At 31.9% G+C, this 26596-nt stretch overlaps 1 protein-coding gene across 2 annotated transcripts in view; it reads left to right on the plus strand.

Annotated features, from left to right (window-relative positions):
- Positions 1-3513: 3513 nt before the first annotated feature.
- Positions 3514-26596, plus strand: part of LOC127707988 (uncharacterized) — a 96652-nt gene continuing 73569 nt past the window's right edge. The window contains exons 1-2 of one of the 2 annotated variants that reach the window (XM_052212765.1): positions 3514-3643; positions 17350-17522. The gene's annotated coding sequence lies outside the window, so the exon portion shown is untranslated. Of the gene's footprint in view, positions 3644-17349; positions 17523-24091; positions 24207-26596 lie in introns of those variants that run through there. The other variant, XM_052212764.1, reaches the window with a different exon arrangement.

Below are 26596 nucleotides of genomic sequence, written 5' to 3' on the forward strand. Positions count from 1 at the left end.
CAGTTTATGGGGAACCACTAGTAGTAGGTCAATGATATTTGGTATGCAGTTGTATAAGCATTGGCATATCTCATTTCCATGGAGATTATTTGGCTCCGCCCCTCAGTCATGGTCTATTGACTTTGAAACCGAAGTTTTGCTTAGTTTACATGTATTAGTTTGTGATTAGGACAGTTCAAGGGGAACCATTAGTGGTAGGCCAATGGTAATTGGTATGCAGCTGTATAAGCATTAGCACATCTCATTTCCATGGAGAATATTTTTCCGCCCCCTCAGTCATGGTATATTGACTTTGAAACTTTTGCTTAGTTTATATGTATTAGTTTGTGATTATATCAGTTTTAGATGAATCGCTAATGTTAATTCAATGATATTTGGTATGCAAAGTATTTGGCATTTGCATGTCTCGTTTCCATGGAGATAACATAGCCCCACCCCTCATCATGGTTCATTGACTTTGAAACTTTCACATAGTTTACAAGTTAATGTTTATGTTTAGGTTTGTTTAAAGGGAACGACTTATGATAAGTCAATAGTATTTGGTATGCAGTTGTATTAGCATTTGCACATCTCATTGCCATGGAGATTGTTTAGCCCTGTACCTTCAGTCATGGTTCATTGACTTTGAATATTTGCATAACTTGCATGTTAAAGTATTTCTATTTTAATTTGCATTACCAAAATAACGTCTGTTTTTTAACTTATGTACATTCTTGATAATGGTATCCAAAATATATTTTAATGGGGTCTTTATTCCAGTTTATTTTTCAAATGTATCTTTTGGATGTTAAGTTTCCCAAGCCACACATTTTCTGTTTCAATTCTATTCAACTCAAGTCCAGAAAGGCTTCCAAAATGATCAATAATAGTAAGGGCAATTAAACTTACATCTTTGAGTGTCTTTAAACTATTTCGTATCATCTTTTAATTGGCATCTGTTTACGTAAAAGGCAGGCTTTTTTGTCTAATTTGATTTCAAATCCTTTTAGTTGTGTATTTTGCCGGAATTAAATTTCCAGTATTTCAACGGAAATCAATGAGGATAACGAACATCCTGTCTTATTACAATTCAATGTTTTATTAAAGTCCCATCTCTCAACAAGTACAATCGGTATTTAAAATCATTTGTGTCTGTTTTTGATTTGGATTTTTTGATCCGAATGAACGATTTTCGGAAGTACTAATTGTAATTTTTGTGTCTGTTTTTGATTTGCCCTTTTTGGTCAGAATGAACGATTTTCGGAAGTACTAATTGTAATCTTTGTGTCTGTTTTGATTTGGCCTTTTTGATCCGAATGAACGATTTTCGGAAGTACTAATTGTAATCGTTGTGCTAACTTTTGATCAGAATGAAAAATTCTCGGAAGTACTACTTGTAATCTTTGTGTCTGTTTTTGAATTGGCCTTTTTAGTCAGAATAAACGATTTTCGGAAGTACTAATTGTAATCTTTGTGTCTGTTTTTGATTTGGCCTTTTTAGTCAGAATGAACGATTTTCGAAAGTACTAATTGTAATCTTTGTGTCTGTTTTTGATTTGCCCTTTTTGATCCGAATGAACGATTTTTGACGTACTAATTGTAATCTTTGTGCTAACTTTTTACTCAGAATGAACGATTTTCGGAAGTACTAATTGTAATCTTTGTGCTAAAGCAAAGGGTGATAATTTACCATCATAATTTGATAATGTGATAAATCTAACTTATCAATAAAAAGGATATCATATTATATGAAAGAGATATAGCTCCAATTTTGGGGGAAATTAGTTTATACACCCTTTTAAGGCAAATAATTGAATACTGGTAATATCTCTATAATAAATCTCAACATTTAGGCCATCCGAACCTGTGGCCTTGTTTAGTTTCATTTCAAATATAGCCTCAGTACATTTACATATAGTTAAAAAAAAAGCATTGCCAGAAATACCGAACTCCAAGGTGAATTAAAAAAAGGGTTAGTTCATAAAACTACTGAAATTGAAGAACTAAGATTAAATGAGGTCAATGGGGATTATGTTATAAAGCAGATACGTGAATCATAAAACCATTAACACCCAGTTGTTGTAAAGCAGATACATGAATCATAAAACCATTAACACCCAGTTGTTGTAAAGCAGATACATGAATCATAAAACCATTAACACGCAGTTGTTGTAAAGCAGATACGTGAATCATAAAACCATTAACACCCAGTTGTTGTAAAGCAGATACGTGAATCATAAAACCATTAACACCCAGTTGTTGTAAAGCAGATACGTGAATCATAAAACCATTAACACCCAGTTCTTGTAAAGCAGATACGTGAATCATAAAACCATTAACACCCAGTTGTTATAATATCGATAAACTTGTAATATCATAACCATATCCAAATTATGTATGTACTTCGATATTTTGTGTTTTGACGTTTCGATAAAATATTTAGCATTATCCGATTTATTTAGTTTTAATATAGTTATATACTGATGAGTCTTCAGTTGATATAACGCACGTCTGGCGTACCAAATTATAAGTCTGGGAAGAGTTTTTACAACCACTGGGTGGATGTCGCTGCTTGTGGACGTTTCTTCTCCGAGGATATTACTATCGTTATAATCAGCACTTTTGTGCAGACATGAAATATCATTGGTATGTTCATTTATAAAATGGTATAATATTCAAAGCACTAAGGTTTTCGACACCCCCTTTTCAGGTAGCAATTGCCTTAGTCGTATGTGGCACAACTTTTCGAAATTTTTGGTTCTTGATGTTCTTCAAAGTGTTGCTTGATTTGTCTTTCCAACTGTTTTGATTCGATGATGAGTCTATCTTATGTAGATGTTACTTGCGATTGGCGTACCTGATTATAAGCGTGGTATTTTTTATGAATTTATACACATACACAAATAGTGTAGTTATGAACTCTTGTGTTATCTTTTGTGTAATACCAAATATTGTATATATGTATTTAAAGGTGCGCAAGTAATATATGATTTTTCAAGTCACCTGTGTACTGCTAAACTTCAGTCATATCGATTTAACTAGTATACATAATTGTTAGGGACCAGCTGAAGCCCGCCTCCGGTTGCGAGATTTTCTCGCAACGTTAAAGACCCATTGGTGGCCTTGGGCTGTTTATGCTCTTTGGTCGGGCTGTTGTCTCTTTGACACATTCCCAGTTTCCATTCTCTATTCTAAAATGTCAAACATCAAACGAAAATAAAACCTGAGAATATGACTGAAAAATTTACATCTAGGACTTATCATATATGTTGCAATTGAATTAGATTTAAACCTAAATTTCATTGTTCTTTAGTAGAAATGTTTTATTTTTGAATCTCTTGTTTTCAATCTGTAAAAATCTAATTACATAAAACCATAGCATTCTGGACAAATTTAAGTCACGAATACCCACTACCAGCACAGGAGTCAGATAGGCAATAGCTTATGTATGCTAAAATTCACAGTCTCTCAATTACTGATAAGCGATTCAAGTAAATGTTTGATACAAACTACATTATTGAGTTTAAACCTCGATTGAGGAAGTTAATATGAATATTTAATATGGAAATAATAATAAAAGTGGTTTATAGCTAGTTACGTATTTTGTCTCCGATATGCGACAAAATTTGTAAAATAATGAGAGGATTGCATTATTTTCTGGTTGGTGAGTATTTGACTTCATTGAATGCGTTTAGTTTTCAATGTGATGTTGTAAATTGTTTTTCTTTTTTTCTTGACAATGAGTTTGTTTTTGGCTTTCCTTTTTCCTGACTTGCGCTTCGGTTTTCTACTTTTTTCATTCAAAATATTAAGCAGAATTTTTTATCAAAGTTGAATAAGTTAAAAGACATGAAATGATATGAACATTAATTTAAAAAGCGACCTGAGCAAATGTATAAAGTTAAACCAACTCATTCGGTATTCAAGAGCTTGAAGCTTCTACCCAGACTTTATAAAACGTCACCAGTATCTGAGCAGAAATGATGAACCAGGGTTATGTCAAAGAACGTCACGTCCTTTTTCTAAAAAAAAGTTCATCGGAAGATACCAAGACATTGTTGATAAATATTCCGTATCAACTTCACATATAATACACATGATGGTCTTGAAGTATAGATTCTAGGTACTGACGTTGTTTATCATCTTAATTACATGTTATAGTGTTCTTTTATTTGTCTTTGTAAATTATTAACCTTTACTGTTTAGTCCATTTTTGGTAATATCCTTTTGGCGTTGCTCGGTACTTATGCATCCCGCCAATGTGTGGTTGTGCTGTGTCATTTTTGTCTCGCCTGCGACGAAAGTCGCAGAAAGTGAGACAGGTATTACTATCCGGCGGCGGCGGCGGCGGCTGCGACGGCGGCGTAAACTATTTGTATAAAGCTTTATATTTCAGAAGGTAGAAGACCTGGATGCTTCATACTTTGTATGCAGATACCTTATGTTACGAACTTTCCGTCTGTCATATGTCCAATGTCCTTGACCTTACTTTCATGGTTCAGCGACTGCTTGAAAAAAAAGTTTAGTTTTTTTGTTATGTAAATTTCTCACTTATAATGATTAATAGGATAACTATATTTGGTATATGGGTTCCTTGCAACGTCTACATGTCCATCAGACAGGGTTCACCTGACCTCAGCCTCATTTCATGGATCAGTGATCAAGGTTAAAGTTACGTGATTAGGTCCGTTTCTCAGATACTACAAGCAGTAGGTCAGCTATATGTGGTGTATGGAATGATTATAAGGGATTACATGTCAGTCTGGCAGGTTTCATCTGACCTTGACCTCATTTTCACGGTTCATTGGTCAATTTTAAGTTTTTGTGTTTTGGTCTGTTTTTCTAATACTATAAGCCATTGGTCAACTATATTTGGTGTATGGAATGATTGTAAGGTGTACATGTCTGTCTGGCAGGTGTCATTTGTCCTTGACCTATTTTCATGGTTCATTGGTCAATGTTAAGTTTTTGTGTTTTGGTCTGTTTTTCTAATACTATAAGCAATAGGTCAACTATATTTGGTGTATGGAATGATTGTAAGGTGTACATGTCTGACTGGCAGGTGTCATTGTCCTTGACCTCATTTTCATGGTTCATTGGTCAATGTTAAGTTTTTGTGTTTTGGTCTGTTTTTCTAATACTATAAGCAATAGGTCAACTATATTTGGTGTATGGAATGATTGTAAGGTGTACATGTCTGTCTGGCAGGTGTCATTTGTCCTTGACCTCATTTTCATGGTTCATTGGTCAATGTTAAGTTGCTCTTGTTTGGTCCTCTTCTCAGATACTATAAGTTATAGGTCAACTATATGTGGTGTATGGAATGATTGTAAGGTGTGCACGTCTGTCTGACTGGTTTCATCTGACCTTGAGCTTATTTTCATGGTTCATTGGTCAATGTTAAGTTTCTGTTGTTTGGTCTTCTTCTCAGATGCTATAAGTAGTAGGTCAACTATATTTGGTGTATGGAATGTATTTTATTATTTAACTGCTGATTACTTACATTGAAATAGATTATTTTATAAAAATCTTTAAATAACATTAATAATGATAATAAATAATAAAAACTTTTAAGGGATCATTACTAAACCGTGATTAACAAAAACATTGGAAGGTGTGAAAATGTTAAAATAAGGTCACTCATGCATGAATGTGTAACATAGAATACAGTTCACTCCAGTCCCTTCATAAAGATTAATTGGCTGAATATGTACAGATTGAAGAACTTTTGAAATTTTGTTTGCACAACAGAATCACATTTACTGATTTTTGATACATATGAAATAAGATAAGTATTGAGATAAGTAAAAAATATTTTAGCATAGCAACATAAATAGATAAATAGATAATATGAAAATATGACTTTTTACAATATTTTGATCAAAGATTGAAGATAATTTTAGTTTTTTTTTTTTTTTTTGTGGTGGGTTCATCTCAAGGAATTGACAAATATTTATCCAGTTTCTGCAATGCCTTAAAACTTTTCCTTGTGCACAGGTTTGTCTGTACTCAAGAGGAAATAAAAAAAAATGGCCATATTTGTCAATCCCTTCTGATGAACCTTAAATCTAGATGAAAAATTATTTCATAAGAAATTTCAAAGTTTGCTTTTAGTAGTCATTTGACTTAAAGTTTCAAAAAAAAATTTGTATAATGCGATTTTATTTACTCAAATGTTGTTGCTATATTTGCCTGTGATTTATTAGCCAAAAGTGTATCCCATGTGATTTTATGATGCTGTTTTTTCTAAAAACCTGTTACTCAACACGAATGTAAAAGCATTACAGACCTATATTTAAGCCTAAGGTCAAGGTAACTAAAAAAGACTAAAATTTGAACATAGGTTTCAGGATGTATTCAATGGGATTGCAACTTAACTTGGATATGTGGCTACATAAATTAACAGAAAGAAGAGGAAGATCCCTGGCTATTGTTTTTCAATTATGAACACTATTAAAAACAGGCGAGACATTTCTGTGTGTCCACTCTTGTTTGTATTCTTGTCTTTCATTTTTGCTTATGTGCTTTGTCTATATTCCATTTTGTTTTTATTTGTTGACATATTTGTTTGTAATTATAGTGATAAAGATTATAACACAAGGTTGACTGCTGTACCCCTATTTTTGACATTTTTACCTATTATGTCTGTTTGTTTTGTTCACACATTGTTGTCAATATAATGGATTTTTTATGCGACTGTCATACAAGTGAGAGGTTTAGCTAGCTATAAAACTAGGTTTAATCCACCATTTTCTACATAAGGAAATGCCTGTACCAAGTCAGGAATATGACAGTTGTTTTCCATTCGTTTGTGTTTGAGCTTTTGATTTTGCCATTTGATAAGGGACTTTCCGATTTGAATTTTCCTTGTTCGGTATTTTTGTTATTTTACTTTTTTTCATTTATGAAGAAAATACATAAGAACCACAGCAGAGATAAATTCAAAGGAAATCTCGTTTTGTCAAAATATTGGTAATTAATTCAGTGAATCAATAAAAAGACTCTACAATATATAGCGAACAAAGAAGAGAATAAATACAATAAAAGAGGTCAGTGCATACACATTAGAAATATTGAGATCCAATAATGGTGGCGTAATGTAGGTTGATAAAGAGTTAATGTTTAGTTTATTGTTTTGAACATGAATCAATCTGTAAATTTTCTCGTTTGAATTGTATTACGTTATTTATTTCGGTGCCTGTAAAAGCTTGATATGCGGTATGGGTTTTGCTCATTGCTGAAGTCCGTACGGTAACATACAGTAGTCAGCATCTCTGTGTTGATATGAATTATTATTGATATGCTCATAATTATAAATCAACTGTTTACCAAACTTTCTAAAAACTAAGGATTTTCTGCCATAGAAATAAATTAACTTAGCTGTGTTTGGAAAAATCCTTTGGAATCTGGGGTCATCAATGCTCTAAAACTTCTTTTTTTTTTTCTTTAAATTCAAATACAATTTATTTCCAATAACCTGTTACAATTACCTTAGTAGCCCAGGAGAGCATACTTAGGTCTGTGTGTTACATTCTCACTCCTGTCCAGAGAAAACAGGCGAGATAAATGTCCACTTTACTGATAAAATTACATATTGTAGTTTTCTTATATCAAATTAAAACCAAGTCAAACACACCCAACATAATGCATTAAATTGATCACACCAGATCTATAAACAGTGATACCTGTTTACAACAAGGTAAGTTTTTAATCAGGTTATATACATTGCTCTATATTTTTTTTTTTATATAAACAATGGAAATATAATAAGAAGGTAAACAAAATCACCTTTTTTTCTAATGGAATTTATCGATACGTTAACTTAAAAAAGTAAAAGTACACACTTGACCTAATTATTACATATCTGATCTAATAAGTGTACCAGATCATTATTGATATCTGGTTCTTTAATTTGTAAATGATTTAAACGTAAAACGATATTTTCTTTTAGTTCACAATAAAATTGTCTAATAATTCTATTATTTTTGCAAGTGATGTTTTCAAACTTTATTAGATTTCGAAGTTTCCATATTGTCCATTTGGCTATGCATATTAGAATATTGCCAAATATAATTTACTTTATAGGCCTGTCATAAATACCTAGGATCATATTTATCTCTTGTAAAATTAATTCATGTGTCAAGTGAACTTTTGAGAATATAGTTTTTAAATCTAATATTAATGGGTAGATCTTTTTACAATTATAGAAAAGATGATTTTGTGTTTCAATGTGATTTTTGCAAAAATGGCAGTTACCTTGAACCAAAGAATGCTGAAATCGATGTAGTCTAGATTCGGTGTAAATGTTATGAATGGACTTCCAATGGAATTCACTAATTTTATTTTTTATACAGAGATTTCTTAAAATTACCCCAAACTGATTTCCAGTCGATACTTACAGCAAACTCAGTTTCCCATTTTAATTGTGCCTTAGGTAAGGTATTTTGATTAAGTACGTGTTGAATATCTTTCGGTTGTAAATTTTTGGGAGTTATTTTAATACCCGAAATTGTGTACAGATCTAAGTTGTCTAATTTAATTAACAAATTGACCTGCTGGCTCGGTAAAATGTTTATACCCCTTAGTATATCTATGTACATTTTAGGTATAGCGTTTTTAATTTTTGAATATTCGGCTATGCAATTTCTTTTATCAATAAGTCGGTTATATATAGAATTACAGTTCTAGAAAGTATTCGTTTCAAGTTTCCATATGTTACTAATAGTTGTTATTTTACTCTTGATGAACGATTTAAAATATAGAGGTTTTCTATTAAATTTAATATCATAGTTACAAAAAAGTCGAGTTTTCAGTATTTCTTCCTTCGTATAAGGTTTATATATATTTCTTAGTTCTGATAAAGAGTTAAGGGCATTTATATAGAACAGTGGAATTGATGATAGACTAAAATAAGATAGATCTGTGCATCTACATAATAAATACTCTTCTTCAATTGTTACATCAAATTTGTTTAACCAGTTTTTACCCAAAATATTCCAAGTTTCTTCATCTGAGTGAATGATCTTATATAAACACTTTATTTGTCTACTTTTTACAAAGGAAGAAATGTTAATCATACCCATCCCCCCCTTTTTAGTGTCTTAAGCAACAAACATTCCTATCTATTTGGTTAACTTTATCATTCCAAATAAACGCCCAAATGAGTTTGTTTATTTCGTTTAAATATTGGTTTGGAATCCCACGACTGTCAATTTCAAACCCTATTAAGGACAAGATCATACTTTTTACAATGAGAGTTTTGCCGGTGAAGGACAGATTTCTGGTTTTCCAGACCTCCAGCAAGGATTTGTATACAAATCCTTGCCTCCAGACAACTTTTTATTTTATTGATTTTATCACTCCAAATCATATTATCGTCTATTTCATATCCATGATGGACCCCTAGAGTTTTAACATTGTTTTTCACCCATTTAATTTTAGTAAACCTAGGTTTTTTTCCTTTTAATCTCCCTATAAACAGACCTTTTTTTTATCGTAGTTAATTCTAGCCCCAGAAGCAAATTCGTATATTGTTAAAATTTCAAATGACTTCTCAACTGATTTTTCGTTTTTATTCAATAATTGAGTGTCATCTGCAAAGAGACTGATTTTTGTTTCATGAGTATATGTATTAGCAGGTAACTTAATGCCTTCAATGTCTTTATTAGCCCTTATTGCGCAAGCCATTGGCTCAGCTTGAATAACATAAAGCAGAGGTGCTATTGGACAGCCTTGCCGTGCTGATCGTGAAATTGGAACATATTTAGAAACAAATCCATTTGTTTTAATGCTTGTTTTTGAATCTTTTAATAACATGTTTATCCACATACAAAATTTCGGTCCAAAATTGAATTTTTGCAAACAAGCTAGGACCCATCCCCATTCTATTCGATCGAAAGCTTTTTGCTGATCTAAGAAAACAATAACCCCCTCTTCGTCTTCTACATCAATGTAGTGTATTATATCTTGGATTAATCTGTTTGCTTCACTGATATTTCTACCCTTTACGAAACCTTTTTGGTCTGGATGTATTAATTTGGGTAAGACATCTTTTAATCTGAGTGATAAGATTTTAGCTATTATTTTATAGTCACAATTAAGTACAGTTAATGGTCTCCAATTTTTTAAGTTCTCTCGTTCGCGCCCTTTAAAAAGTAAAGATATCATCCCCCTACTTTGTGATTCACAAAGCGAACCACTTTCAAAAATTTCATTTACTAAATCTGTAAATTGGTCCTTAATAACATCCCAATATGTCTGATAAAAAATGGCTATAATACCTTCACCAGGAGACTTGTGAATTTTAAGACTTTTTACAGCTTGTAAAATCTCAGAGTATTCTAAATTTTTTTCTAAATTTGATTTTTCGTTTTCATCTAATGTGCTTTCAATAAACTGTAGTAGCCAGATACCCTTTTCCTCGTCCCAACCCTCGCTTTTAAATAATTTTTCGTAAAATTTGAGCTAAAATAGAATCGATATCAGATTTAAAGGTACCATCTTCACATTTTATCCTATTCCATAATTTACTTTGTCCGTTGGATTTTTCTAATTGAAAGACATATCTGGAAGATTTTCCCCCTTCTTCAAACCATTTACATTTAGATCTTATCTTAGCAGCTTCAGCTTTCTTTTCGTAAATTTCTTTAATGTTTTTATCAAGCTCAATAGTCTTTGATAATTTTATATTGACCGTGTCAGATTTGAGATGCTCAAGTTCGTTTTCCATTTGTTTAAGGTTTTTATCATTTACATTTGATTTGGCTGATATTTCCATACATAACGCCCGTATATAGTGCTTGGTAACGTCCCACCAATTTCTTAAATTTTTGTAATGAACAATTTTTGATTTACGATCTTCCCACATTGTGAGAAAGGCGTTTTTGAATTCTTCGCTCTTAATAGTATTTTCATTCATAACCCATACCCCTGGTCCCCTGTCTATCTCATTCAAATTTATTTTAGCACTTACTAAATCATGGTCACTAAAGGGAAAGTGAGTAATTTTTACATTTGTCATTTTATTAAGATCTTTGCTGACTAACATGTAATCAATTCTTGATTTTGTATTAGTCCTATTAAATGTATACCGTCTTGCTTCAGGGTTTAAAGTTCTCCAAGCGTCGCATAAATTGTTTTTATTAATCAAATAGTTCAGTTCGTCATGACCTATGTCATTACGAGAATGGACCGGGTGTCGATCTCGGTCCTTATCAGGTACACAATTAAAATCTCCTAAGACTAAATGAAAAACATTTTCAGCGGAATTATCAAATGAAAGTGATTTGAAAAAACGTTTTCTTTGTTCGCCGTCATTTGGGGAATAAATGCATCGTAATGATAATTTTATGTATTCGTTAAAAAACTTCAAAATGAATCAATCTGCCTTGGTCATCTTTAAGACATTCTGTAAAATTGAACTGAAATTTTTTATTCAATAATATAGCTACACCACGGGAGTCACTTGAACCGCAGTTCCAAGTGCTATTGCCCCCACTAATATTTTTCCATTCCCTTTTCCATTTTTCAGTTGTTTCTGCACAAGAATGAGTTTCCTGTAAACATATAATATCGTAATTTCTATTACTTAACCATTGAAATATACAATTTCTTTTCTTTTTTAAACCTAATCCGTTAACATTAATACTTGCTAGTTTTAATGGCATAATATCTGAATGTTTTATATATGAAAAAAATAATTTTCGAGTATCATTTTGTTTTTGCCCTCCTGTTTGACCAAAGAACTTTCTTTTTCATATATTATTTTAAAAAATCAAAATTTGCGTTTGCCCTCATATTTATTATTAGAGCACTTCAAATGTTTACAATCAGAAATTTCACGTGACAAACAATCGGTCGCCAATATTAAATGTTTTATAGTTACTTTGCTTACTCGATCGTGACAAAAATGTGTATTGCGTCGCATACGCTATATTTTCATAAGCATTACAAATATAAAGCTTTTGAATTTGGTGTAAACAGTGATATTATTACACCGAAATGACAATACATATACTATGAACAGACAAATAAATTGACATTTACATACAAATATATTGACATTTACATACATATATAATATTAACATCATAATACAGTACACACATAGACGCAAACAAATACGGTGGACAAACAAAAAATATACAAAAAAAATACAAAATTAAGTTAATAAAAGACATTTTTTTTTGGTAGTTTATAAAGTTTTTTATATATATATATTTTTTTTAATTTGTATACCTTTCCATTTTTTACAAATATTAAAAATAAAAGGTTCAACCAGTTAAAATAAGGATCTGCATTTGAAAAACGTAAGATATTAACTGCCACCAGGAGAGTCTTGTTTGGATGGTCGTTTACTTTGTCTGTCTGCAGAGGAAGGCGTTGTTCTTGGGTCACTCCTGTCAGTGACGGTACGTTTCCGTTCTATAACAGGGGTTTCAACTACAGATGTTGTTGTATGTGACTTAGTAAAGAAATTTGCTAATAAAGCACACATTTTGTCTTTTTCCTTCGGGACTTATATGGACACCACTTACGTCACTTGTGTCAAATAATGATCGTACAATAATACCCGATTTACAAAACTCACCGGCGATATCTACGTAGTCTAGTTCCTCGTCTTTTGAACAGAGTTTTTTAATGAACTCAAGGTATTTACTAAGTTCGTTGTCTCGTTTAACTTTGTGATGTTGTGACCTTTGCCTTTGCAGGGCAAACCACTGCAGATACCAATATGTGTCTTGGGGAAAGTCTCTTTGACTTTCGCTATTGCTTTAGTGTACATAATGTTCACATGATCACTGTCATCTCTGTTTTTTATTATGTCATTTGTCCCCAAATAAAGTGCAATTTTGTTTAAATGAGTGACTGATGGGTTAATTTTCTTACGACCTAAATTTATACACATGTCTATATCGTCCAGAGTGGCTCCGGAGATTGACGCATTGACAACATTTTGCTGAAAGTCACCAAGACGTTTGGCATTTGATGCACCAATGATGAGGTTTACGTTGTCTTTTATATGTTCAGATGGTTTATCTGTAGGGTGCATTGTGTGAGATGGCTTGACACCAGTTTCAGCAACTGTTTCATTTTCATTAGGCGAAGGTAATGTTTCGATAGTTGGCTCAATGGACGTTTCACAAATAGATTTGTTTTGCTCATTCTGTATCGATTGTCGACCTTCTAATATTTCGGATGCATACGGACCAAAGTCATGTTTTGCCTTATCAGAAGCAAAATTTTCACATTCTGATCGATTGTGACCATTCTGTTTGCAAAAACTACATGTTGGCTGATTTTTGCAATCCCTAGCAATGTGACCTTTCTGTGTGCAATTATAGCATTGTTTTTGTTCCTGTTGTAGCTTTGGTTTTTGAGGACAGGCGTACCAAACGTGATTAGAAGATTTGCAGTATTTACATTCTGTACGATTATTGTCTGCAAAGAGTCGTACATCAAAACGACCCAAGTTTGTTCTGTTCGGTAATGTGGGCTGACAGTTTAATATTTGTATGTACTTGGTCCCATTTTCAATGGTCGTACCTTTGATATATCCCCTTTGAACAGATGATGGAATAACATTTCCGAAACGAAGCATCTGGGTTGCAAAAAAGCAATTATCTAGTTCGTATGGTAGGTCTTTTACAGTGACATTTGTAATATTTATTTCAACATCATAGAATGAAACTGACCTGTTCTTTAATGTTATTCCACTTGTCAAAAGATTTTCCTTAGATTCAAAATCTTGTAGAGATACTATGCAATTAGTTTCCGTAAATTGGATAGATTTCACATCATCTAGACTTATAGTTTTCTTTATTTCCCCTAAAACATCATCGTAGGTTGTCCCTCGGAAACATTTTGTACTATACTGTATGGACAAGTCTCTTCTGGTAAGGGACATTTTGTTTAGAGTTTGTTTAGAGTTGTGAGTAGATTTCAGGAATGCATGTAAACAAGTCAGGTTTATACCAAATACTACCTAAATGTCACAAATTTCTGTAGAATCAATTGCAAAAAACTTCCTGACGATAGAATCCTGAAAATATGAGTCAAGAACAAGTAAATAATAACAGTTATTCTAATTTTTCCCGGACCTCAATAAAACACATCTCCATTACCAAGGGACATAGTTAAAGAACTCTTAATGCTCTAAAACTTCTTAGTTTGTTTGTCCATTGTATCTTTTTTGATTCGAGCGTCAATGATGAGTCTTTTGTAGACGAAATGCACGTCTGGCGTACACAATTTTAAGACTGTTATCTACATGATCTATCATAAGTTTATCTCTACGTTATTTCGTGTGGAGAAATGCCTCATTGGCAATCATACCACATCTTCTTATTTCTATATAGAATTGATGCGTCCTCAAAATATAACACGGACACATTATATAATTTGTTAAAAAGTACAATACTCCTCATGTATATGTAGCAAATTAAATACAACAGTTGGCATATTTGTACTGTTATTTGTGAAGTTTGTCGCTGAGATGTTTCTCTTTGGCTTTAGTTTTCAATGAGAAATCGTCCTTTGTCTGTCGTGCTTTTCTTGTCTCGAGTCTAGTTTTTGACTCTGGGTTTCTATCACCTCCTTCACTGACGCTTCAATTTGTAACTTTTCCATTGGTTTTTGTCATTAATTGCTTTGTTTTATAAAAGAGAAAATGAGGTCCAATATTTAATATAACTAAACTTGAATATTTTGAATTTTCATTTTGTTTTATTCTTTTAATAAACTGATTTGTAAGTTAAGTTTTTGCAAATTCACTAGAAAAGGAGGAAATTGTATACTTTGAACACATCTGAGATACATACCAATTTTACAATAGTAATTCAAAAATCAAAGTTTTAGTATGACGAACCATTTCGCTTGTTTTACATTGTCAATGGAGAACTGCCTATATTAGTTATACATTGTAAGCGTGTTAAGTACTGATTGAATTATAAATAAATGTGAAATCTTAAGACAACAACACCACACTTATTAAATGATAAGATTGCTATACAGATCTCTTAACACAACAAATTAAATTTTGAAAAAAAAAAATCTTTTTTGTTATTAGATATATTTCGAATTGAAAATTTTTAAAATGCTATTGCATATAAAATATTCCTTTTACACACATTATTGACAAATAAACGATGATAAAAATTTCTTAAATTGTCAACTATTTTTATGCAAACATTAGCAAACTTTAATTAAGAATATAAGGTGAAATGATACTCCCGAAGCACGCTAGATAACCACAAAAATGTAAATTGAGAATTATGTTAAGAATGATTATTTGAAAAGAAGATTGTTTAAATAAGTATCATTTTAACATATCTAACTACCAATACAATTTCTCACAAAGTGGACAAATGTTTGGTATAAGATCATAAAGATAAAGAGCCAATTGATATTTGTATATTCCTCTCAGATAAAGTTTAAAGTGTGAGACATGTTGTCCACAAATCCCTTTGAAAGAAAAAAAAACTTACAAATTCATAATTCATATTTATTGTTTTGTTCAGGCTAGCCGGAAGAATAGTTTAAAATCTCTTTTTTCCGGTCATCCGATTGCGCTTGTGCAAATGTTCAATATCAACAACATTGTCATGTGGTGCGGAAAGTGTCCCGGATGAGGTGTCGGATTGCAAGCGCGCGTATGCAATGGACGTTTAGAGGATTGGAGATCGTGATTTATATTTAAAGATGTCGTAAAGAAAATTATAGAGAAATGTGATTGCTTTAAAACAAATTTCTATAGGACAGACTCCAGAATAATAGCGTGTGCACGTAAACTGAGAGGAATAAAGCGTGAAATCAAACTGAAATTGTTAATTTACCCCATTACCTTTAATATTTGTATCAATGGAGTAAACAATTCACAGGAAAACGACTAAATCAAATATAATTGGATGCATTAAAATTTCTAAGTTTTACTACAACGGAGATCAACGAACATAAAATTGAGAATGGAAATGGGGAATATATATATCTTTATTTCCTCCAACAATGAAGAGCATTAGTTAGATCGATAGTTAAAGTAAAGTTGGAAGATAGGACAGTAATATCAAAATTAACCTTTACAAAAATATAAAACGTGAAGAATGCGTAAAAAAGAGAAAATTAAACGTTTCTAAACCTAAGAAAGTAGCAATGTCCATACAATAGAATCTGATACACAAATTATTGTCCAATGTTTAGACACCCGTATATTCATACATCTTCAAGTCGCACACATTCAGTAAATGTTTGTGATGCAGGCCTTTTGAAACATAGTTCTTTCATCTTCGTCCAGATCGAAGTCGGTATGACATGATAAGATACATGCTAAAAAGTATTCGTCAGTTAAACTATGAAGATAAGCACTGAATTCGATTGGACCTATATCTATCAGATCACACCAAAACTTGTCCCTTTCTGACTGGAAAGATTCACAAGAGAGTATTCTAACAAGTCATTGATGTATAAAAGATGCAATTTAGATGATAAGCTGTTCCCTTGACGAACACCACGATAAACTGGGAAGAAACGTGAGATTTGTCCGTTGTAAAGAACTGCACTTTGAGCGTCAGAGTACATATTAGCTATAAGCAACCATAACTTTCCAGTTACACCATATTCAAGCAGTTTATACAAGAATTCATTGTGCCAAACCGTATCAAATGCTTTTCACTTCGTTAACTGTAATATTTAGCTTAGCGTTGTCATAAAATGTTCCTTTGAAATGTTTCTGAGCGACCTCGACTGTTTTGTTTATCTCCCGTTCCTTGTCACTAATTGGTTCTGATCCGGTATTTTGTTTGAAAATTGACTCAAAGTGCTCGGCCCATCAGTCTAAAAATATCACCCTGAGTCGAACATTGTCTCCCATTTACAATTAGTTTTGATAAGCAGCTCTTTGACTTTTTATTTTTGTTAAAAAATGACCAGAGACGTATTTGATCTATATCAAAATCCTTTTCGAGTGAATCATATGTCTCTCGCATATCCTTTTGATATGCATTTCGTAATTCTCGACGGAAATTTCTCTTGGCAGATTTGTACTCTAGAAATGTGATATGTTCACCCTTTGGTCTATTTTCAGAAATCCATAGTTGACGTTTTAAAGTCATATGTTGATGCAACGCATTTACAGGTTGAGTCCAGTATGGTTTTAAATATCTTACAAAAGATTTGTGTGGTAAAGTTTCTGTTTCTGATTTTTGTATTGCATCGACGATATTTGTATAATAACACTCTATATCACGATCAGACATCCTTCGGTCGGTATTTCCACTTCCTACAGATACTGTGAAGTTGCAAAAGAAAAGTCTTCCAAACTGATCTTTTCTCGTGTCTTTTTCCATGATACTTGACATGGTTTTATTATATTTTCAGTGTCTACATTTACTGTATCGTCTAATGTTAGCTTAGCTATGATTGGGTGATGATCCTAAACACTGAATGAATGATCGTCTAACACACGTGCTGAATCTACCAGACTGCTATTATCCTTTGATATCAAAATATGGTCTATAGCTGTAGATGGACCATTTTCATACGACTGGAATGTAAGTATATATTTCCTTCCCCAAAGGATTGCAAATGTAGAGAAACGAGGTTCAATTCGTCCAAATATTTCGCAAATGTTTCAGATCGTTTATCTCTAACGGAACAAAAAGATCTTGTACCATTTACTTTGGCGTTTATATCTCCAAGAATGATGACCGTTCCTAGCTGAGAGTATATCATGTATATGTCATAAAGCCGCTCAACATAAATTCAAAAATGTTCGAAAGGTTTAGACGATGCAGGTAAGTAAACACAGAAACAATATATACCCTCGGAGTGAAAAGTATGAATTTCTATTCCTGTTATACGAGTGTCGTCTATACCAATGAAGTCTACATATATTACGATTGAAGATTTAACAATAAAAGTCACACCCCTTCATTCGATTTTTTAATGCTTCAGGGTAGCTATCATCAACACATTTCGGATTTACAGATAAATAAGTCGAATAAATACTGTCGTGTACATTTACAGTGTCTTCGCAACCAATGTTCCTGTAAAGCACATATATCAACATTGTGGACTTTCAAGCACTCCACTAAATATGGGACACTTGACATAATCTCTCGACAATTCCATGACATTAATTTTAGTTTACTGAACATCTTCATAAAAGTGTCACATAAGATATAGATGATTACTAGATACATTATACTGTTAATCGCCATAGTTTTCATTTTTATAACTGGTTCTCTTTTGTACCTGACGACGGGATAACCAACGTTTGAAAAAAATGCCATGTGGCCAAAAGTTCGAATTATACACTCTTTCTTTTTCCGATAGTCGCACATTTAGTTGAGCAGAGTTACTTTATAATCTTTTGGTGAAAACCGAATATAAGTGAACTTGGTATTGTTGTCAGTTAGGAAGGCTCGCATGTCACTTTCGGTGCAGTCTTTCCTAATTCCTTTCACATACAAACGTTCGACTCGTTTGTCCGTTACTCTCCTGAAATTGTTTAACGAAACCATGTTTTGATCACTGGATATAACAACTTCAATGTGTTCTTGTGATGATTGCTTCTGTGTTTGGGTTTTTTTCATGATTTTCCAAAATCTTTGACATTTCATATGAACTAATTCGGATATACTATTATCATCGATGACTGTCTATATTTATAGAATTATCATAAACTATATCTTCTTTGCCTCTATATTGATGCTCGGTCGTTGTCTTCCCTTGTTTCATATCTATGAGCTCTGCCGTTTGAAATTTTGACAGAGTTTTTGGGCTTACGAACGTAATGAGATCAATGTCACCGTCTTCAATCATTTTCGGTGAATTTTGATGGTTCTTTGTTTTCGTTTTTGCCTTTTTTCATGTGACCACTTCTGTGTAAATCGGAGATACTTTTGTTGTTTACTTTGACGTCCGATTTAACTGTATCTATTTTTTCAGTCAAGTCGAATATATCTTTTCTCACTAATTTGAAGTTAGCATTTAAAGCATCTACTCCGCTAAATTTTGAGTCTTCAAGGCCTTGTTATTATATAATCTGCAGACTTTTCTGATATTTTCTTAGCATCAATATTTTCATTCACTGACCGAATCTTGGTTGAGTTACTTTCTGTTTCAGTTGTAAGAGAACTTATAACCGTATCGATTTCTGAAATATCCCTTTTAACCTCATTCAAAGTTTACAGTTAACATAAATTAACAAAGGACTACAAGCAGTTACTGACATGCTAGCTCCAGACCTCATTTAAACTGATTGAAAGATTATGTCTTCATCATATGAAAATCAAGCACAATCCCTCCCGTATAAGATATCTGTATGTTGATTTATATTTACGAATGATGTCCTTGTACCGATGATAAAATTTAGTAAATGTTTTTACTAGTTTGTGATATCGAAAGCCCTGGTGTAATAATTTTTCAGTAACACAGAAATTTCTTTCTTTCGTTAAAGTCAAATACGTTGTTACATACACGAGGGAATCGAACATTTTAGATAATAAACAATAGGAAATGAAAAATCGTCTCTTTTATCGTAAATTTTGGTTTTAAATTTCCCGTTAAAGATATAGATATCAAGATCCAGGAAAGGGCAGTGTTCATTGTTAGTATTAGCCTTATTAAAAGTCAGTTCAGCAGGATAAATCTCTTTAGTGTACACACTGAAGTCCTCATTATTGAGAGCCAATATATCATCCAAATATCTAAAAGTGTTATTAAAGTTTTGTATCAGATGTTGTTTCAATGGGTCTTTGCTGATTTTAGTCATAAATTGTAACTCATAACAATATAGAAACAGGTCCGCAATAAGTGGTGCACAGTTAGTCCCCATTGGAATTCCGATAACTTGACGATATACGGGTTTTTCATAGCGAACAAAAATGTCATCAAGTAAAAATTCAAGTGCAGTTATCGTATCAAAGCAGTCCAATTGACATAGTTCTTTTGTTTGATCCCCCAAGGGTGACTGGGGAATAGAAGTATGGTCACCATTGGTCTTCCTCCGACCGGCAGTAAAACCCGTGCTAAAGTGGGGCGTCCGTTTGGCTGTGCGGGATGTACAAATTTGCAGCCACGTCCGGTCAGAATGGGGACGTTAAATCCGATGCCTCGTGTAAAGAGAGTGCCACGCTCTTTGCACGTTAAGAACCCTTGCAACAACTCTTTGAGGGGTCCGTAGGTGACCTGTTGCAAGGCTAAATTTCTGTCCCTATCCAATATACCCTCATTTCCCGTGGCAGTCTAAATTTCTCCGACCATAATCCCTTAATCTATTACAGAACCTACCTATTGTATTTATTGTGAACTTGTTCTCGTCCTGAATATGCATGAAATATTTGCCACTGGACGTTAAGCAACCAACAATCAATCAATCAATCTTTTGTTTGTTGTTACTAAAAAATTACCTAAAAGAGTTTGAACATATATATTCGCATTCTGACTTTTAATATGCCCATTTAATTAGCTGTGTGAATTTTTTCTTAATGAGATTATGAGGCGGACTATATCAACAACATACACTGATATGGCTGGACTTGGAAATTAGTATATCAGAATTGGGGTATAAACCCCTCTTTTAATTTTATTATGTTTTATTTATTTTCTCAATTAAAAAATATTATGTTTTTGTTATGATAAACACAATCTTACTTTGGGTCAGTTTACATGTGCCTACCCTTTTCTCTTATTTTCTATGTGTTAAATAAAAAATCGTGCAAAATCATTTGACGACTTCATTGAAACCAAACTTTAAGGGAATGATATATTCAGGATCTTCTTTAGGAATCAAAGATGTCATTTGAAGCCATAAATCAGTGGCCCGACTCCTAACCTTGCAGGAAATTCATAGGTAGAACATTAAAAGAGGAGAGGCATTTTTGTCCCCTCTCCCCCATTCCCTTAGAATACAAAGAATCTGAATATGATGTATACTATGAATTAAATGTATTTGCATTTTGATTTGTATTAGTAAATGAAAACTTTTTTGCATATTTTTTGCCAAGTGACTTTAATTAAAAAGTTTTTTTGCTGCATATCAAGCGATGTTGATATTCTTCTTTTGAACTCTTATGACAAGCTGTTTATATTTACGGGGAATCAGCGTATTCCATAGAACAGCCAGTAGAAATATAAATAAAAGTCGGTACTTGAGGATTTTATTCTCAAAATTCTGTTTTTTTTTTTTTATTACTAATTTCCAGAATATTTTGCCTTGAGTTTATAATCAGTAACGTCCCCGCGGAAAACGTTCAAAATATGAATAGTTCCAAAGATCAGTGTAAGCATGGGAGGAAATGTTTTGCTACTACATTCTCCATTGGATGCTACAATTACCACTTAACCAAAAACATATTCATTATTCAATGTTATGTATGGCCGGAATGATAGCATGATAGCAGAGAAAAGCTTTTCTTTCCGGATGGCCGGAAGAATAGACATTTTTTGCTATTTTACCGGCTAGCCGGAAGAATAGCCATTGCCTAAAATTTTTTTTTTATCAAATTAAGGAAATCAAGTCATTGATTTAAAAAACCTAATTACACAAATAAATCTGAGGCTCATTTGTCAAGGATTGATTTTGCAGATGTAACTATGTACTAACTACTGTAATTTTAACATATAATATTGATACATGTATTTTTGCCAATAAACACATTACAAAATAAATTGAGGCAACAGTAGTTAACCGATTTTCGTTTAAATTCATAAAAAAAGTATTTACAAAAATACCGAACTCAATGTTAAATGAAAATTGCGGGAAGTACATTAAATATGACAAAATCAAACGCTCGACTATATCAACAAACGCAACGAACGAAAAAGAACTGTCATATAACTGATTTGGTACAGGCATTTTCGAAAGAAAATAGTGGGTTGACCCTGGTACTCATCACGACATAATCAAGCATTTAAACATTGGTGTAATGTATTCATATAAATTATGATAATTCATAAGTATGCTTAATAAGATAAAAAGATAGAAATAAATCTATAAAACCGTACAGAAATGTTTCACTAATTTGCATGCAAAAAACAAAAAATGAAAAATAAAAAATGAAAAATGAAGAAAGCATTATTCTTTTTAAGACGAATCGTCTCCAAGGGTAATACTATCACCAAACAGAGGTAAAATCTGCTGCCTAAATATCAGATTTTCCGGTCGTTTAATGTAACCTTCCTGCTTGTGAAATGATAAAGTTGTTCGAAATACTGTTTTTTTGCTCCTATGTATGGTGGCACAAGCATAATTTTTCACTATTTTGTAAACTCGTTAAGTTCTGAAAGTTTCTGGTTTCCCCTTTTTTCTGCTAAAGATTCTTCATTAGACGAAACGGGTGTATGTTGTACTAATTGAAAACCTGGTTGTTCGAAAAAGGAGCAATTTCACGTTTTGTAATGATATATTTTTTAAGCATTACTTTTAATTTGGAGGAATATGGTCGATTGAAATAAACTACGCATAGCGAAGCTCCAACGCTATTCATATAGTATTTAGAAAATGTCAATAATTTAAATAACTTATTTAGTACGACAAAACAGACGAGAAAGATGCCAGAAACAAAACTATAAATGACAGGCTATTATTTAAACTTGGAATTATTTTTAATTATGGAATTTGCATAATTTCTTGTGTTTGAAATTTTTAATAAATTCCATGTTTATTTGGACTTTAATGTTCTGTGCTGCGCACAACACTTTCTATTACAAAGAAGATAGTACATTTTCAATAGAATGTACTGTGCCGCGCACAACACTATCTATACAAAATACATTATATGAGAAGTGTTATGAACCGCTCAAAGCATTATAATACCAAATAAACATGGAATTTATTAAAAATTTCAAGCACAAGAAATTATGCAAATTCCATAATTGAAAATAATTCCAAGTTCAAATAATAGCCTGTTAAATGAAGGAAGAATAAGTACATATTGTGCAAGTTCACACATATATTACATCTACATCTGACCTTCCTAAATGATAATAATATGTGTTAGTCCTATAAATATACAAATGCTGGAAAGTTTAAATTACAAAATGTGCACACATGCAAAGTTAAAATGTGTACAAATTAGTTAATGTACGTGACAAAAAATGGTTATTTCCCATAGTTTGATTTGTAATGTTTAAAACTTTTAGCATAACACGAATGTGTCTTGACTGTGTTCTAGTATTTTTCGTTTAATTTTTGAATAATTATGTTGATACATCAGCATTTACACTACACTACACGAAACCTGAGATTATCCTAATTTTTGTGGGTTTCATGTAGCTCATTTTGTAGTTTTCTATGAAGTGTTTTGTGGACTTTTCGTTGTTTTTTATTTTGCGCCATGGCGTCATGTCGTTGTTAGTTTCTCCTCGACTTAGTTATGAATATTATCTTGGTATCTTCAGTGAAATGTTTATCGAGCCAATATAATTACTAAATGTTTTTAGATTGAAAACTGTTGATTGATTAAATAAATAGTGACTTTTCTCATTCCTTATTGATGGCGATTTATAAATTAAGATCCTAATGATTTACTAATGTGTCAACCTAGTGGTATATGTAGTCATCCTTCAAAAGTTTTAACTGCTTGCCTGGTAGTGTAATAATTTATCTAAAATATGTTGTTTTAAATCATTCTACATATATTTTTTTTATAGATTCTATACTCACTTAAAGGTTTTCAATGACACATATAGAATTCAAATATCAAACAGTTTTTTTTCTTTTTATTTCAAAATTTCAACTTTCAAATGATGTTTATTTATGACTAGTAATGAATTCATCTAAAATAGTGGTATTTCGTATCTTGGTGAACATTTTTGTTTTATTTTTAATTTCACGTAGTTAAGAAAGGATATAAAGTATAATAACATTTTAAAATATCTTGCACTCGTTTATTTATACAGATTTGATATTTTTCTTACAAGTGATATTGATGGGAAACTCCCAACCATTGCATAAACTGATTTAGTTTTATTCATAGTTTGCTTTTCAAATAATTCACACCCATGGTGTTACATTTATAGTGTAAAAACCTAGTAATGTACTTTAATGTAATAAGCTCATGATAAGCAATTAATGTTTAAATATAGATAAATAGAGATTTGGGGTAAACGTCAGTATTTAACATTGTATTTCGTAAATTAATGTTGAAGATATGTAGATACAAGTGATGCTTAAAGTGTGTGGTATTTACTCGCGTCTAAAGTACGAAATTATAAGCCTAACATATCTGGTGAGTTTTTTTTTGTACATATCTTATTTCTGGTAATGATAAAAATTGAAGATTGGTAAACTAGTATTGCCTATATATAGTTTGTTTGTCTATTGTTCAATTATTAAAACATATTACGTGCATTTTTATCATAGGTTTAATTTATATGAAAGCTATGGTATTTTTATATGTTATTGAAAATTCAAAATTAAGTTGCTAAATTATGCATCATGCCATTTTATTAATTTATCTCGTTTATTTAATTTTTTTATATGACTACACAATTTCTCTTTTCTCATTGGCTTAAAGCAAAGGGAACCTTTCTTGATAGAAAATTATATTCACCGCGGAAAAAGATCAGGAGAGATTAAGGTGGTACCAAACACCTTGACTAAAATCAATTTGGATCGTTTAATTTTCATCAAATTTTGACAAAAAACTTGAACCACACACTTTATCGGAAAAATTTCGTTGGATATATATAGCAGTTTGACAAACTGGCACTTATTTTGATCATTGAGAAGCTTAATATTTCCTTAATAATAGAACGTGATTAAAACGTTCAGCTGATTTTTACAGAGTTATCTCCCTGTAGTGTTATGTACCACCTTAATATAAGATTTGGAACAGCAAACGTGAACATAAATTATAGTTGTTTTCCTAGGCAACGTCAATAACGTAGGTGTATAAAGTCATGCAAATTCTCGTTTTCTTCTTCTATTTTTCTCTGTGTTTATGTTTTTAGTGAATTTTATCATATATCTTAACCAATTAAAGCAAGCAACTGCCAAAATAGATAATAGGTTTAGTATGAAAACAGGAGCAGCTAAATATTTGGTTTTTATATTTTTATGACTTTTACAAGTTACATAGTCGTTATTTTTTTCAAATATGTATATTACTCAGTTACTCTTTTGTGCCGCACGACGGGTGATCTATGCATACAATGTGGTTCATTTACTGTCTCAATCTCACAACAAACAGATCCTTACAGAGGACATGGACAGTATTTTAATGAGATTGCCATGGTCGTTCGAATTCAGTCGACTATTCTCTCTAGAGTTTAGTGCATAGTCCTCAGCGGTATAAATTTGTCTATACAATGTGTCCAGTTATAAATGGCCCCTGGGTGAGCCCCTGGGTCTTAGCAAGTAACGGTCTATCAAATATCTGTCACGGACATCTGTTTCAATTTTCAAATTCTTTTTACTATTGCTTAAAAGATGAAACGATTAACTAATAAGCAATCAAAATGTGAACACAATAAAATAATTGACAAAAAAAAAAAACAATCACCAGTTGAAAAAATCAAAACACACATAATATAAATCATTTATTCCAACCAATACCTAGTCCAAACTATACAACAAAGATTAAACGCTTTTCTGACAAAATATTTCCTTTGTTTGGGAGAACAAACCAGATAATGTACAAGAGTAATATAATCAAATTAACACTGTACAGGAGGTCTGAATATAACAAGCATTGAAAACTTCATAAATGTTTAATGATAAACATGGATCAAAAGCATAACTAGAAATAATTTTACGCTTGTGAAACTATTTAAGAAAATTACAATATTTAAGAAATGTGATTTCTTCTACCTTTTGACAAGTTGATATTCCATTTTGGAAAGAGGTATCAAATGCTTGGAATGAATTTCAAGTTTATCAAAATATACAAGATACAAGATATAAACGCGTCTCTGATTAAGGCTTCGAGAGATGTACGAACAATTGATCATCTGAAGTGAAAAACATAATGGCGTATATAACATTTGATAACGTTTTTTTTTTTTACAAAATACACATGTTATTTCCTTGTGTGCAGGACAACTCTTAAAAAAATATTCTGCAGAATTATATGACAAGTTTAAATATTTAATATGTCAGTATCCGAGAAAAAACATCGAAATTTCTATAGAAAGCTTGCACTATAAAAAATGAAACAGATAGGTTTCGCGAATTGTCCAGATAACTTTATTGAAGCAGTGGGCTCTGTTTAATTCAGTGTGTCTGTTACTATCGGAATACTCTTCTCCTGGTATTAAGAATCTGATTTGTCCAGATCTAACAAAAATATACCATATTGCCAGATCTATGTCCTAACTAACTGAACAAAATTTTAATAGAAGATAGTTACGATTTGTTTGATGATGCTAATAAAGAGCTGTTTAAATGTGTTTTTTGGTATATTTGATCTTCAAACAGGTTTTTTCGATAGTTCAATTACTTATTTTTATTATCTTTTTCGTAGTACCTAACCAAATCATGTGAAAACCCACTATATACATATATATATATACATCATATCATATGATTGTATTCATAAACGTTTTTTCTTTATTATCATTTTACATTACTGGGTTGATGTTAAAATGTCAATCTGTATATTTATGATGTGGAAACCCA

The sequence above is a fragment of the Mytilus californianus genome, unplaced genomic scaffold (genome assembly GCF_021869535.1).
Source record: "Mytilus californianus isolate M0D057914Y unplaced genomic scaffold, xbMytCali1.0.p SCAF_7, whole genome shotgun sequence".
Taxonomy (NCBI): Eukaryota; Metazoa; Mollusca; class Bivalvia; order Mytilida; family Mytilidae; genus Mytilus; species Mytilus californianus.